This window comes from Manis javanica, chromosome 2, assembly GCF_040802235.1.
Source record: "Manis javanica isolate MJ-LG chromosome 2, MJ_LKY, whole genome shotgun sequence".
Lineage (NCBI taxonomy): Eukaryota > Metazoa > Chordata > Mammalia > Pholidota > Manidae > Manis > Manis javanica.
The window spans coordinates 90,626,381-90,639,747 of record NC_133157.1 but is presented as its reverse complement, the minus strand read 5'-3'; the positions used below and the strand labels follow the sequence as shown (position 1 = coordinate 90,639,747).

The window sequence follows — 13,367 nt, the reverse complement described above, 5'->3', positions numbered from 1 at the left end:
CTTTGTTGCCCCTCTTCTCCTGCTTATTTCCGCTGGAATTTATCTTACACTTAATATTTTTCAAATTCAAGCTTATTTAGGAATACTGATAAAGCAAAATTTTTGTTTAAAGACACAAGGAGACTGAGGAAGCTCCTCGCTCCAGGGGGCTGAGGGAGTGCATGGGGCATGGTGGCCCGGAGTAGGAGCTAGCAGAAGGAGTGCAGGCTGCCTGTGGGCCGGACACGAGACCCACAGCCCTGGGTGTCCCTGGCTGATGGTGCTGCGGCAGCTCTGGGCCTGCCCTGCCTTGGGCCCTGGGCTCTGGTGAACTAGAGATATCACTGCACCAGCTCTACTGAGTTGTGTTTGAGCCGAGATTCAGTGATCTGGTGGTGTGGGCCATACAGGTACCTGGTCAGGAGTTGCTGGAGTGCAGGGAGCCACCAGTGCACACAGCCTGAGCTCTTGGAAGCTTGCCAGGGGTGGGGGACACAGAGCAAGCATAGGGGGCAGGCAGTGTGCCCTCCGTGGGGGATGAGTTTGCATTCACCAGAGTGCATTCTAGAAAGCTGAGTCCTATTTTTACCATGCAGGAGGGGTGCTCATAGACTGGAACTCACAGAAGAGGAAGGGAAATGGAGAGTCACGGGATTCCCCATCAGACTTCTCAAACACAGGCTTGGGCAGCCACACGGGGATTCACAGGGAGCTCTGGTATGAGGAGGGCTGGGGGCAGTCCGTGGCACAGCTGCCTCCATGCAGCTACGACCACTGGGCCTTGAGAGTCTGGTGGTGGCCTGGGTCTGCCAGAAGCTGACCAAAGGACGGTAGGAGCCCCTGCGTAAGTCCTGCAGACACATGCTGTCTGTGCCTCCCAGACCTCAGGTCAGGGTCCACTGTTGCCCAGCCTGGTTCCCAAAACACAGCCAGGAAAGTCTGGGACAAAATCTCCCCCTATCAAGCTGCACAGTACAGCCTCAGGGGGTCATGGCACGCCATGAAGGCTGGGGCCTGGCTCCCCCTTCCTTTGGGGCCAGGCGGTCTTCCTGCCTCCAGGACTGGTGATCTCACAGCAGGTGCCCGTTTCACTAGGGGCAGAGGGGTAAGCTTGAATTCCAGCCTCCCAGAAGTCCTTGAGCCCTGCACCATGTGGCCTGTTATTCTGCATATCTTGTCGGCCACCCCTTGGGAGACTGAGGCCACAGTGATGGGTACTCTTATCCCTTGGTCTCCCCTGAAGTGTACTAGCTGCATTGACTTCTCTGTGGTGGTGAATGTTAAAGGGTCACTGGGTCAGGACCCAAAGGCTCTGAAAAACATGCCCTCCAAATGCACACTCAACCCAAAACAGCTGCCTCAGTGATAAGAGGCCGGACCAGTGGGAATGCTTCCCAGCCTTACCCGCTTGGGGGCAATGGTCCCCAAGAAAGACAGGGCCTGCTGCAGAGAGTGCCAGTGAGGTGGGGGCAGGCATCTGCTGTTCACCTACCACCCCCACCATGGTTGGTAGGGAAACAGGCCCCACCCTGCCCTCCAGCCTGAGGCCCAAACATACTTTGTTATACTGGCAAGGTCAACAGGCGAGCTTTGATCAACTGCAAAGGCTGCCAGGCCAACTAATTCATTATGTCCCAAGCTCAAATACCAGCAGGGGGCCCCCTGAGCTGGGTGGCACTTGAGTAGGAGCTCTGTTAGCACACAAGTCAATTTCCCCTCAGGTTCCCAGGGCATCTCTGATGCCTACAGTGATCCCTGAGACATGTGATCTCCAAATTCCGACATGAACTTGCAACATGTACCTGACTCATGATGATGTCAATTCATGTGCTGAAATAGCAACTGCTTTTCTGTCACCCTTGGGAGAAAAGAGCCTGGAGAAAGTCTGTGCCCAGTTTCTACCATGTCCAGCTACATTCCACCTCCTGGGATGGAGAAAATGAGATGCCAGAGGAAGGGAGAGGGTAGCATCTGCCTCTGGTCACACACTGCAGAAATGCCTGTCTGCTCCCTTTCCTCCACAGAGTCTTTCTGGGGCTCATCTCCTTTCTTGCACAGCACAGGGCAGGTGGTCCAAGGAGCTATTCTCGTACCCACCTCCTGATCCAGGCAGGCATCCGATGTGATTTGCTCTCTGTCTCTTATGGCGCAGTTGCCCCAGGACATTGGGTGGCTAGTCATCGTCACAAGTCATGAAACAAACCTCATGCCAATGGTCTGAGCACCCTGACTCTTGGAAATCAGCAGCTCTTACGAGACTGCTTCTTTCCTTATCACTACCTGAGGCCCCAATTTTATTCTGATGACTTCTGGAGCAACCAGGTGCATATTATGCTATTTTCTTTCATTGGCGAGCCAGTGGGGTAAGGTCTGGCTGGGTGAACTTCACAGGACTGGCACAGATTGGCACTGACCTACTGTAATGGACTGTTCACAGCTCATTCATCCACTCAATTAATGTTTCTTGCAGGTTTTGTATACATCAGAAAGGCTTTTCTTGGAGGAAGAGGCAACAAGCCATTGCACCCAGTCCCTGCCTCGTGGTGTGCGCAGTCTGTGGGGTAGCCGGTCGTGGAGACAAGGAGGTATTATGCCATATAATAAAGCTGCAGGAAACTGAGGTTAGGGGTGTGTGCTTGGCAGAGGAAATGGCTCCAGGTGAGGGCCAAGAAGGTGAGGGCTTGGTGTGGCCAAGCACAGACATGAGGGCCCTCTAGGGGGGGAAGTAGCACAGCAAACACACAGAGGCCATGATGACCCGGTCACTCAAGGAGAGCACGGCTGTAATGCAGGGCAGGGGAGCTATTAAAGTGTTTCATAGTCTAGTGGCATGGGAAGGCTTTTGTCTAAAAATCCATGTGGGTGTACTGTGGAGAGGGGATCAGAGGCAGAAAGGCTGGAGCGAGGCAGCCTGAGGGGTGGGTGTGCTGGTAGCCGTCCAGGATGGAGGCTGCCCAGGGCTAGGGAGGGAGGGAGAAGGTCAGAGCAACAGAGTGCGTTGACCCCTGGGTGCACAGGGCCTGCAGTGGGGGCCCTGGGGGGAAGAAGGCCAGGCTTCTTGGCCAGGGCTCCCAGCTGCTCTAGCCTTGGGGCACGGGGTGCTGTTGGGGGCCAGGCGCTGCTACTTTCTATTCCCTCTCCCTCTCTTCCTCTCTGGGTTCCAGCTTTCACAGTGTCCTAGGGTCTCACTTTGGTTTTGGGGTCTTGAGGGCTCTAAGAGTCTGGCCCGATTTGTGTGCAAACTCATGCACAAGTGGGTTGCCTGCAGGAATCTCCGAGGAGCAATGTGTCCCCCAGACTGCAAGACCCCACACGCGACTGCTTCAGGAATCCAGATGCTGGTTGCTCTCGGAAGGGAACAGCATAGACTGTGTTAAAAGGTCAATCTTGAAAGCTGGATGTGAAGGAGCACTTACTGCATTATCCTATTTACATGATGTACAAAACAGGCAAAGCCAATTCATGCCATTCAGTCAGGGAAGCGCTTCTTCTGGGCCTGGTACCCGGGGTGGGGGCAGCGGCGCTTCTGAGGGCTGTGGGTGCTGATTTTTACCTGGTGCTGCTTTCATGGTGTGTCCTGCTTGTGCAAATTCATCAAGCATACTTTTCCATACACACACACACAACTATGCAACTTCAATAAACATACTTTTCTTGCACACACACACACACAACTTCAGTGAGAGTGTTTTTCCAATAGGTGACCTGACTGCATTCTCTACTGTGCAGGCAGGAGGACCGTCCGAACACGGCCCTGTGGGAGCAAGAGCAGGAGCTGAGCCTGTGATGTGGGGGCCACACTCCCACCAGGTGCACGGGGACTCCACTGCAGCCTCCCTCCCTAGCATCCCCCCAGGTCGCTTGTGGAGGGGCCCCCACTGACTCAGCATCCAGAGCTTACAGGTCCAAGACTTGTGACAAGAAGTTCAGTCCGGTTGTTGCTGATTTCCAAACAGATGAAGGCAGTCTGTCTTTCTGAGACAACAGGGATCCCAGGCAGAGCCGCCTCCCTTTCTAAAACCGAACCCACAGAGGTTCTGGGGTCCAGCAATGGAAGGCTTCCAGCTGGAAGTGGCCACAACTTCATTTAATTACAACTTAAAAATCATGTGTTCAGAAGGACAGAATGGTCAATGTTGACTAGGCGGAAACCTCCCCGAAGAGCAGAGGCTTGGGGGCTTTGCAGCACATGTCACCCTGCACCTCCACGGGGCACATGGAAGCTACCCAGGGTGCCGTGGCCCTGGCAGGGCTGCTTTCACCAAAAGGAATTCCATTCCGATGGGCAGAAGCCCACAGAGGCCCTGCTCACCTGCCCAAGTCGGTCACTTCCAGCCCAGTGTGTTCCCGGGAAGCAGTGCTCTGCCACACAGCGTCACGCTGGGTCCACTCAAGTGCACATTATACGCCAATAAATAATAAAGCCTGCCCAGCTATACCACATTTCCATGGTTATGTTCTGCCAACAGTGAATGAAATTCCTTGTCACTCAACATCCTCACCGGCATCTCATATTTTTAGTTGTTTTGGAGTCTAGCCTCTTTAACAGGCATTCTCCCAGAGCAGTTGATCCAAGAAGTCAAGGCAGAAGTCACAATGCCCTATATCACGTAGACTCAGAGGTCACCGGCCATCACCTCCCATACCAGTGGTCAGCCCTGGTACACCGTGGGAAGGGAACTGTGTGCATGGGTGTGAAGACCAGGAGGTAGGGATCATCTTGGAGGCGGGCTACCACATACACACAGCAGAGTTTCTCTTCCAGATAGGGTAATGCACTCTGCCCAGATTAACTGCTGTGAGGCCTCTCCCACTGAATCCAGTTCACAGGCTGTGCATCTGGGCAGCTGGCTTCCACTGACTGCCCAGTGAGGTGAAAACCAAGTCTCATCCAGGTGAATCCCTTCTTTAAGGGACACCAAGGCTTAGTTACGTTTCTGCGACAAAACAGAATGTAGGTTTCTGGGATATGATTTGCCAGGTCACTGTCCTGAGGGCTGGTAAGTGGCTGGCTCAGTAAATCTGGTAGGTGTGAGGTCAGGCCCTTGATCAACTTGCATGTCCCACATACCTGGTAGTCTTGAAGTAGGAGCCCCGTCAGAGGTTTGGCACGGGGAAATTCTAGTTCTGAGGTCATCAAGGTTCCATATTAATACCTGTGAAACCAGCCCAGGTCTCACAAACGTGAATGTCATCCAGGCATCAAAATACCCTGGGTTCACACCAAGTGGGATTGGACCTGAGGAGGCCCTGGCTTCTGTGGGCTTTCAATCTACCAGGGCGAGGCCATTTGATGTTGGGCTTTGCTCCTTTTGGTCTTCGATCTGAAGTTATCTGATGATTTAATTTCTCCCTGGGAACCCATAATAGGAGAAAATGTTTCCTTAAATTTGGGACACTTCTAGGTTTCTATGAATTATTTGGAGGCATTTTAATTTTCCACTTAATATTACTGAGGATTCCTGGTGACCCATATCGAATGACAAAGGTGGACATGATTGGTGTAGGGGAAATGGATGTAGGAACAAATGCTCTGTCTTACAGTTAATTAATATACTCTGATCATTTCAGAGCTTTTGGAGGTCAAAATTTTTCTGTTTCTGCCATTTATTGAGGACTTTCTGTCCCTTTGTTGACTGTCTGCCTCCCCAAGTCAACTAATTCTTAGGCTGAGATCTGTGAGCCCACTTGACTGCAAGTATATATCACATCCTCAAGGTCAGCCTTATCAATATTACCTGTGATGTTTTGGCTTCCAGACCCTCCTCTGACTTACATGGCAGATGGCTCAGCACTCAGGGATGGCATTTTGGGGGAGCCCCAGTCAAGAACTTAACCATGTTCAGTCTCAGCTGATTACCTCTGCTCTCCTTTACAGAGAAAAGCAGAGGCCACCAGACAGCATGCCCCACCTCCCTAAACACCCAGCTCCTGTCCCTGTGTGGGTCTTCACATACTCTGGCTCATTATCCAGGGAAGGACTGACCTAAAGGCCGTCAGGAAGCCTCAGGAGCACCTTCTTCTGGTTTCCCTCCCACTCTTTGCCTGCACCTTAATGCCCTTGCATGTTCATCCTGCAGGCGCAACTCCTACACACAGGATTTTCTCAAGTCCTTTTTTTCTATTCCCTCTGCCCATTCTCCACAGATGGAGCATGCTCTTAGTTGCATCTATTTCCTCATTCTTCTTTTTCTTAGGGTTCAAAACTGGTCCACCCTCATTTGTCTTGGCAACCAGTCCCAGTTCACCAGGCCACCCCCACAGTCACCATCTCTTTGCATGGGCTCTGATTCCATCCACTGAGGTGGGGAGATGCCTCTGCTGGGTGGCTACTGGGAGATGTTGTTCTCATGCTTACTAAGAAAGACACACTGGGAAGAGCTGCTTTTTTAGCTGTTGACCTGAGGTAAGAGGCCTGGTCCACTCTGGCCATCTTGCTCCCTTTGCATCCCAGAAACCCAGTCAAAATGTTGAGAATACAGAGCAGAAAGACAGAAAGATGGGCTATTTATGTCAAGGTGAGGTTCAACCCTATCCCCTGCTCTATGGCCACCCCTCCTTGTTATGAGCTGGTAGATACTTTTGTTGTCAACATCATTTTAAATTGAGCCTTTGGCTACTTGCAGATAATTCTATGCTCTCTTGGCTTCAATTAGCATTGACTTCCAAACTATACACACCTCAATATCACCATGCTGGACTAATCCTCAGTTTCAAATTCCTAAATTAAGGGTTTATGTGGAATCACCACATTGCTGTCTCTAAGGCTCCTTTAACTTCAGCGTGCCAAACCCAAGTATGATCTGTTGCTTTAAGCCTGTTACGGTCCCATGTTCTCCACTGCACGACTCATGCAAATGGACCTGTAGATACCTTCCCTGCTGTCTCCTTTGCCTGCACCCTTCTCAGCCATCCCCCATCCTAGGAAATACCTCTCCAACTCAACTTCTCTCCTCCTTGCTGTCTGGCTCTATCTCAGCCCCTCTTTGTCATGCCCCCTGCTGCCCCACCGAGTGCTGCTTACTAACACTAGTCTTTTCCCGCAGATGGCGGTCGCCATGCCCCCAGACCAGGCCTGTTTCGGTCACCATTGTCTCTCCAGTGCTGGCACTGCTGTCTCCTAGAACATCCAGGAAGGACTCGGTCCTCCCAGACATGACCTTCCAGAGTGTGTGCACCCCAGGGGTGATGAGTCGCAGGAAGTTAATAACAGAGTGAGGAATGATTTCTCAGGTCGCTTTCTTCTGCCACTGAAAAGACTGACTTACACGCATTCAGTATCTTGCTCAATTACCTGCTCACTGGGTGTCCACTGGGTATCAGGCACTCTGGGCAGAGAGAGGAGGAATCCATAGGCACCGCCGTCACAGACAGGCAGGCACAAAGCCCTTGTCATGCTGCATGTGTCTGTGTGGGTGCGCTCATCACGGGTGAGGACTCACGTGTTGTGACCCATCGCTTCATTCTGTCTCAGGTTTCTTCTGGCTTTTTAAAACATCCCTTGGTTTCCTCGCCTTATAGAATTCAGAGGTTTGGAAGAACAGTGAACATCTGCTTGTTCAGAAGGAAAAACAAGCCCAGAGTCTTGGCTGAGGCCAAACAGCAGCCTAGGGCCACTGTAGGACTGGAGTGGTCTCTCCTCAGCCCTCCTGGGCTACCACCTGCATCCTCCCAGTGGCTCTGAGTCCCCCCAGCTGGACTGCATCAGCGGGGGTCCACAGCCAAAGGGCTGACCAGCTATCCCTGGCCCTATCAGCTTACACACCCACGAAATCTGGAAAGTTCCCGGAGACTGGGCGCCTGCCCACAACCCTCTCTGGGAGAGTGGCACACATCCTGCTGTGCCCTGTCCCGGTCCCAGAAAGGACTATCTGCACCTTGAACTACTTATAAGGACAGGGCTAGGTCTGCTTCTGCAGATACTAGGGGAAGTGTTAGCGAAAGACCCACCCTGACCTTTGGGGCAGGGGGGTGGGGGAGTAGGTCTCAGGCCCGCCCACTCCAGCAGCCAGGCTGCCTGTGCTGGGTCTATGGCGGTCTGCAAATGACCCAGGCAAAGCTGCGTGTCAGGGAACAGAGTGGGAAGTCCCCAGATGCAGCCTCTGTCCAGATGCATTGGGGGGCAGAGGCTCCCCAGCAGTGAGGGGCACATGGGGCTCGCCAGAGGGTTTGTGTGTCTGGTTTTGTGACTGGGCTGATGGCTTCATCGGATACTGTGAGTTAAGATGAGAAGTTGTATTTGGGAGTGTGCAGGAGAGAGTTCTCAGCCAGCAGTGTGGAGAGTGAGGCCATGAGTGAACCTGAGGTGAAGGTGGAGTAGCTCTGACGGCGGTTTGGGGTTTTGCAATCTTGAATTCTCTTAACACCCTCAAACGTATGACAACAGGCATAGAAAAAAACCAGATGAGGGTCATGCAAGATGAAAGTTTTATCAGACACGTGATTCAGAAAGACTCAGAGCCAGGAGGTTGGGCGACTGCTCCCAGCACTGCTGAAACGGTGGACACTGGGGTTTCGTGCCCGCCACGTCTGCAGAGCAGCTGGGAGGAGAGGGTCGTGTGCCTGTGCCTCATGAAGAGGCAGTGGGCAGGGAAGGGGTGCTTGGCTCCTGGTTTTGGAGGTGCAGCGCCAAGGAGGACTTCCAGGGGCCACGGTGCCTCTCAGCGGCTGCTGTGCAGAGCAGGGCTGGGCTCCAAGGAGCAGGCAGAGGAGCAGGCAAGTGGGTGCTGGGCAAGGGGCCCAGGGCACGGAGAGTTTGCACAGGCTGCAGGCAGGAGACGGAGACCCTGGGGGTGGGTGGGAGTGCTGCGCAGCTGCAGCTGGGCAAGAATGCGGGAAAGTGGTGTCCCCAGGGAGCAGCCAATTTACAAAAGGGAAGAGCAGGGAACATTCACAGAAGAAAGAAGGGCCTGTGGCCACGGGGTAGTTTGCAAGCAAGGGGAAGGGGACAAATGGGGCTTTGGAGAAGGGAAGGGAAGCTGAGGCCCATGCAAGGACCTTTCTTTCTTTGATCAGGCTTTGCACAGCTGTGACAAGCATGTCCAGGACACAGATGGTTTTGCTCAAATGTCCTTCTTGGTTTGAAGCCGTGACACATTTCTAGTGAAGCAGCACCAGCAGAGCCCAGGGGTTTGCTCTCTGACCAAGTTGTCCTCTAAACAAGTGAGCAGGCCGAGCTGGCCTCAGCATGTGCTGGTAGGCAATGTTTCTGCCTCACTGACATGGGTCACTGACCACAGATGCCTGTGTGGGGCTGGCTTAGGTGCAGTTCGCTCCACTCATACTTATAGGACTTGGTGTTTTGTATCGTCAAAATGTAAAAAGACTCTGATACTCATAGAACCTTCTTGTCTGAGATTGGGGCTCACTTTCTGGTTATTGGCTAGTGGCCAAGAGTGGAGGAGCATTTCCTTGCAGTGTGTCCCGAGGGGAGAAAAGCTCTGGCACTTTTCCTGCTCAACCTGATGGTTACTGGGCACCATGAATGGGCAGATTTTGGGCATTGATGCCACTGGCAGGGAAACCTGTTGTTAGACACACCTGTGACCAGTAATGGATACACAGGACTCCTTCTCCAGTCTCTGAGCTCCACTTCAGACACAGAAGTAGAGAATGTACTATTCCCAGGGAAAGACGGGTGAGTGGGACCAACCCCTGGAGTCCAAGAGAATGCAATCGTTCACCCTCTCTCCCTGGCTGCATAGTGCATTCTCCTCCGTGTGTCCTGGCCCCCAGGAGAAGCCCGGTCAAATGTGAGCCCCACAGTTCCCCCGGCAGGGCTCCTTCACCCTGATATGCTCTGCATCAGCTGCTGTGCCGTACCATCCCACCCCGGCTCCTGCGCTGGGCTGTTTTATCTCTGAATCTGATGTCTGTTGGTCTCTTGCTCCAGTGACTGTCCACATTGCAGGGAGGCCCTGATTTCCTGAGTGCACAAGAAAGAGGTGGCATTTAAGGGGAGGCAAGGAAAGAGAGGGAGAGCGGTGCAGCACAAGGCTGGCCACCGAGGTGTATTTTGGTGAGGTGTGCAGGGAATGTCGTCTTCCAAACCCAGAGTCAAGGTCACATCACTAAGTCATCTACAGTCAGGATTTTAGGACCCACACACTTGACCTCTGACTTCACCAGCTTGCGTTTCATGGAGCCTTTCCCCATCTGACCCTCCCAGGTCCACAGTCCACTCTGGGCATGCCTTGTAACTGTCCTTATAGCCATGGTGCCCCACTGGACCCTACTGGACCCCACTGGACCTCGAGGCCTTTGTTCCTCTGTGGCTGCTGGTCCCACTGGCTGAGTCCAGCTGGTGATGCTTCACTTTTTCCGTCTCTCACTGAGATAAACCTGGTCTGCATGTGATCACACCTAGCAGGGAGACGAGCACTGGCAGAGTCAGCAGCTGCCCTGCATGTAAAACAATTGGTTGTAGGAGGCAAGAGGCCTAAGATGTCCACCCCTACTGGGTGCCAGGGAAATGGGCATGAATAGGGAGCTGGGCAGACAGTGACCCTACTTCTGCCCCAAACACCTGTTCCCATCAGTAGGAAGAGCTCTGTCAATGACCTTTCCTTTGATGTCGCTCCCTTTCTTATACTTTGTGCAGATGGTCAAGGATATGGAGGCTGGAGCAGCTTCCCCTCAGGGCGTGCTTTGCTTGTCAGGCCAGGCTCTGGGGGCGGGGGCTCAGATGAGCACCACTTGTCTGCATGGAGCCTGTGGCGGGGAAAAGAGGGTGGCTCAGAGCCAAGGGCCATTGCCAGGAGGAGTTGAGGGTCTGCTGCTGAGAGCAGCTGGGGTGGCACTGTGCAGCCAGGAGGGCCACCTGGGAAATGTGGGCGCCCAAGGTCATGTTGCCGGGCAGAACCAGGACTGAGCCCGGCTCTCCCAACACCAGGCAGCTGTTTCCACACAGCTTGCGTTTGAGGGGCACTTTGTCCTCCCCTAGCCTGCTCACCCAACACCCATGTGATCCTCAAAGTAACCAACCAAAACCAGCAAGGGAAACAGGCAGTCCTACCTGTCTGTATGCCTGGCACCTCTGGTCCATTTCTTACTTCATTGTCTTTGGGGAACTGATATCCTCTGAGGCCTGCCTTCTCTGCTGAGATGGCACAGAACATGCGGGGGCCACAAAGAGTTCAGAAGACGGAAGGGCTCTCCTTCCTTCATTCCTGGCCCCTGGGGACTGAGGTGATGGTGCCTGCAGTCCTGAAGCAATGGCGTCCTGGGTAAGCGGGTGAGGAAACGGCACTCCCCCGCCCCTGGCATAGGAAACCATATTGTTGTTTTCTGGAACAGTGCCCACAAGCCAATGAAAAGGCACCCGTGGAAGTCAGCGCCATCCCCGGGACGGCCCAGCAGCAGCTCCAGCTGACTCACTCTCACTAAGGTGGCAGCTTTTATTCCTGCATCATTGGCTGTGGCTTGTTGGATAAACCACAGTGCATGTATAGAATGAATTTCTCATCATCCTGAAACTGAAATGACTTCTGGCTTTATATTTGGAGGAGGTCAGTTACTTGGACACAAGAAGAAGTGGGAATTGAGCATAATTTATCACAAAATAGGCAGAGCTGCAAAAAACCCCTCTGAGCTCTTAGGAAAGCAGGTGGTCTGGGGCCAAATGACAGAGGGGCACAGAGGACAGGTGGATCTCAGGCCTGCCCCTCAGAGGGAGACCAGGGAGCCAGGATGCCCAGCATTCTCTGCTTCTGGCATGGTGCAGAGGCTGCTGGGACCTGGTGTGAGTGGCTCGGGCCTCAGGGACGGCAGTGGACAGCTCTGCCCGCTCTGCGATGGCCTTCTGCTAGGAGGAGAGTACATTGTGAGAACTCCCTTGGGGGCCTGAGTGATCCTAATATTGAACACTGACGAGACACCAAGACACATCCTTGACAGGTCTGCTGCAGAGCTGGGAGCTTTGCCAAGGCCTGCGCATGGAAGGGAGGCATCTGCTCTGCTCCTGACAAATGTTTGCATCCATCATGATTGGCAGGTGCAAGAGGGCCAGGGAGGTCAGTGTCCTGCCCTGCATTCCCTCGCTCTTTCTTTCTGAGATCAAAGTGAAAAGGCTGAAGGACAACCCAGTCAAGCCTCCGAGCAGGAGCCGCAGAGAAACCCCGGTTGCTCCTCTGTTTGCGCTGGCTGCAGGGGACAGTCATGCAGAAGTTTCTTCCCGTGAATGGGCTTGCCAAATAGGGTGATCAGCAGGGCGGCCAGGCTTTGCTGTCACTCGGTTTCTGGTACACAGGGCAGGTGGAGTGTGAGTGTGGTGGACATCAGTCCACACGGTGCCGGTTTTGAGTCACCTCAGTGTTAGCAGAGTCCTGGTGCACGCGCACAGGGTCGTCCGATTCTTCTTGAGAGCCACACATGTCAGACTTGGCCCAGAGCCTTCACAAAGCGCCCTCTTATTCTCAGGTCATGTTTTCTTCCAGGTGAGGTTATTTTGGTTTTTTAGGTACTCTTCTTTCTCTCTGCCATTTCTTCTGCTTTTTCTCCATTTTCTAAAGAAAGTTTGAATAAGTGGCACACATTGAGCAGCTTTTCTCCAAGTGGGGGATTATAACAATATTTTCTGTATGTTGTTGACTCAAGAAGTTGAGAGTTGCATCCAACTCTACAAATCAAAGCTGGGCAGGCTGGAAACAGCCCTTCTGTGGGGCACGCCTCCATCTTTCCCTCCTTTCTCTGTGTCTCTGTTGGCTGTTTGTTGTTCGAAGTGCTAGTGAGGGGGTTGGTGAGATCTGAGACTGGCTTCATTTTGCCTTCTCAAAACAGCAAATTCTATTTTAGAATATGGGTGAGGTCTGCACCCAGTCCCCACCTCAGGCAGCCTGGAGAGCAGCCTGGCAATCCGCACCTCTTGGCTGTCCACTCCTGCCTTGTCCCTCCCCGACTGTGGATGGACCGAGGCTCCCTTCCCGCAGGTGAGTGCAGCAGGTGTGATGGGACGCCCCTGCCCAGATTAGGGCATGGGAGACTGGTTTCCACCGTGCCGCCTGGGTCTTCACAGCTGGCTTGCTGCACTCAAGCAAACAGGAGCGGCCCTTGGTGACAAGACATCCCTTGTCACCAGCCAGAAAAGACCCTGAGGACCTGCCAGCAGCCTTGTGAGTGTCTCCGAAGCTGGTGTTCTGCCAGACAAGCCTGAGATGCTGCAGCCCTGGCTTCTGCCGTGGCTGCAGCCTATGCATGGTTCTGAGTCAGTCCCCACTGAGCCATGCCCTGACTCCTGACCAGGACACCATGAGAGCGAACAGAGGACTGATCCCATCACAGAGTTCTGGGGAAATGTTTAACGTGGCAGTAGATAACTAAGACAGCCCTTACGGGAGTTTTCACCAACTGTCCTGTGCAGGCACATGAGAACTGTCCTGGGTGGGGGCTTG

At 53.4% G+C, this 13,367-nt stretch overlaps 1 long non-coding RNA gene across 1 annotated transcript; it reads right to left on the bottom strand.

Annotated features, from left to right (window-relative positions):
* Positions 1-8,400: 8,400 nt before the first annotated feature.
* On the bottom strand, positions 8,401-11,198 carry LOC108393836 (uncharacterized). Its single transcript, XR_001852318.3, has 3 exons — positions 10,994-11,198; positions 10,540-10,689; positions 8,401-9,904 (listed from the first exon to the last, which is right to left on the bottom strand). It is a non-coding gene; the product is annotated as an uncharacterized lncRNA (long non-coding RNA).
* Positions 11,199-13,367: the final 2,169 nt, after the last annotated feature.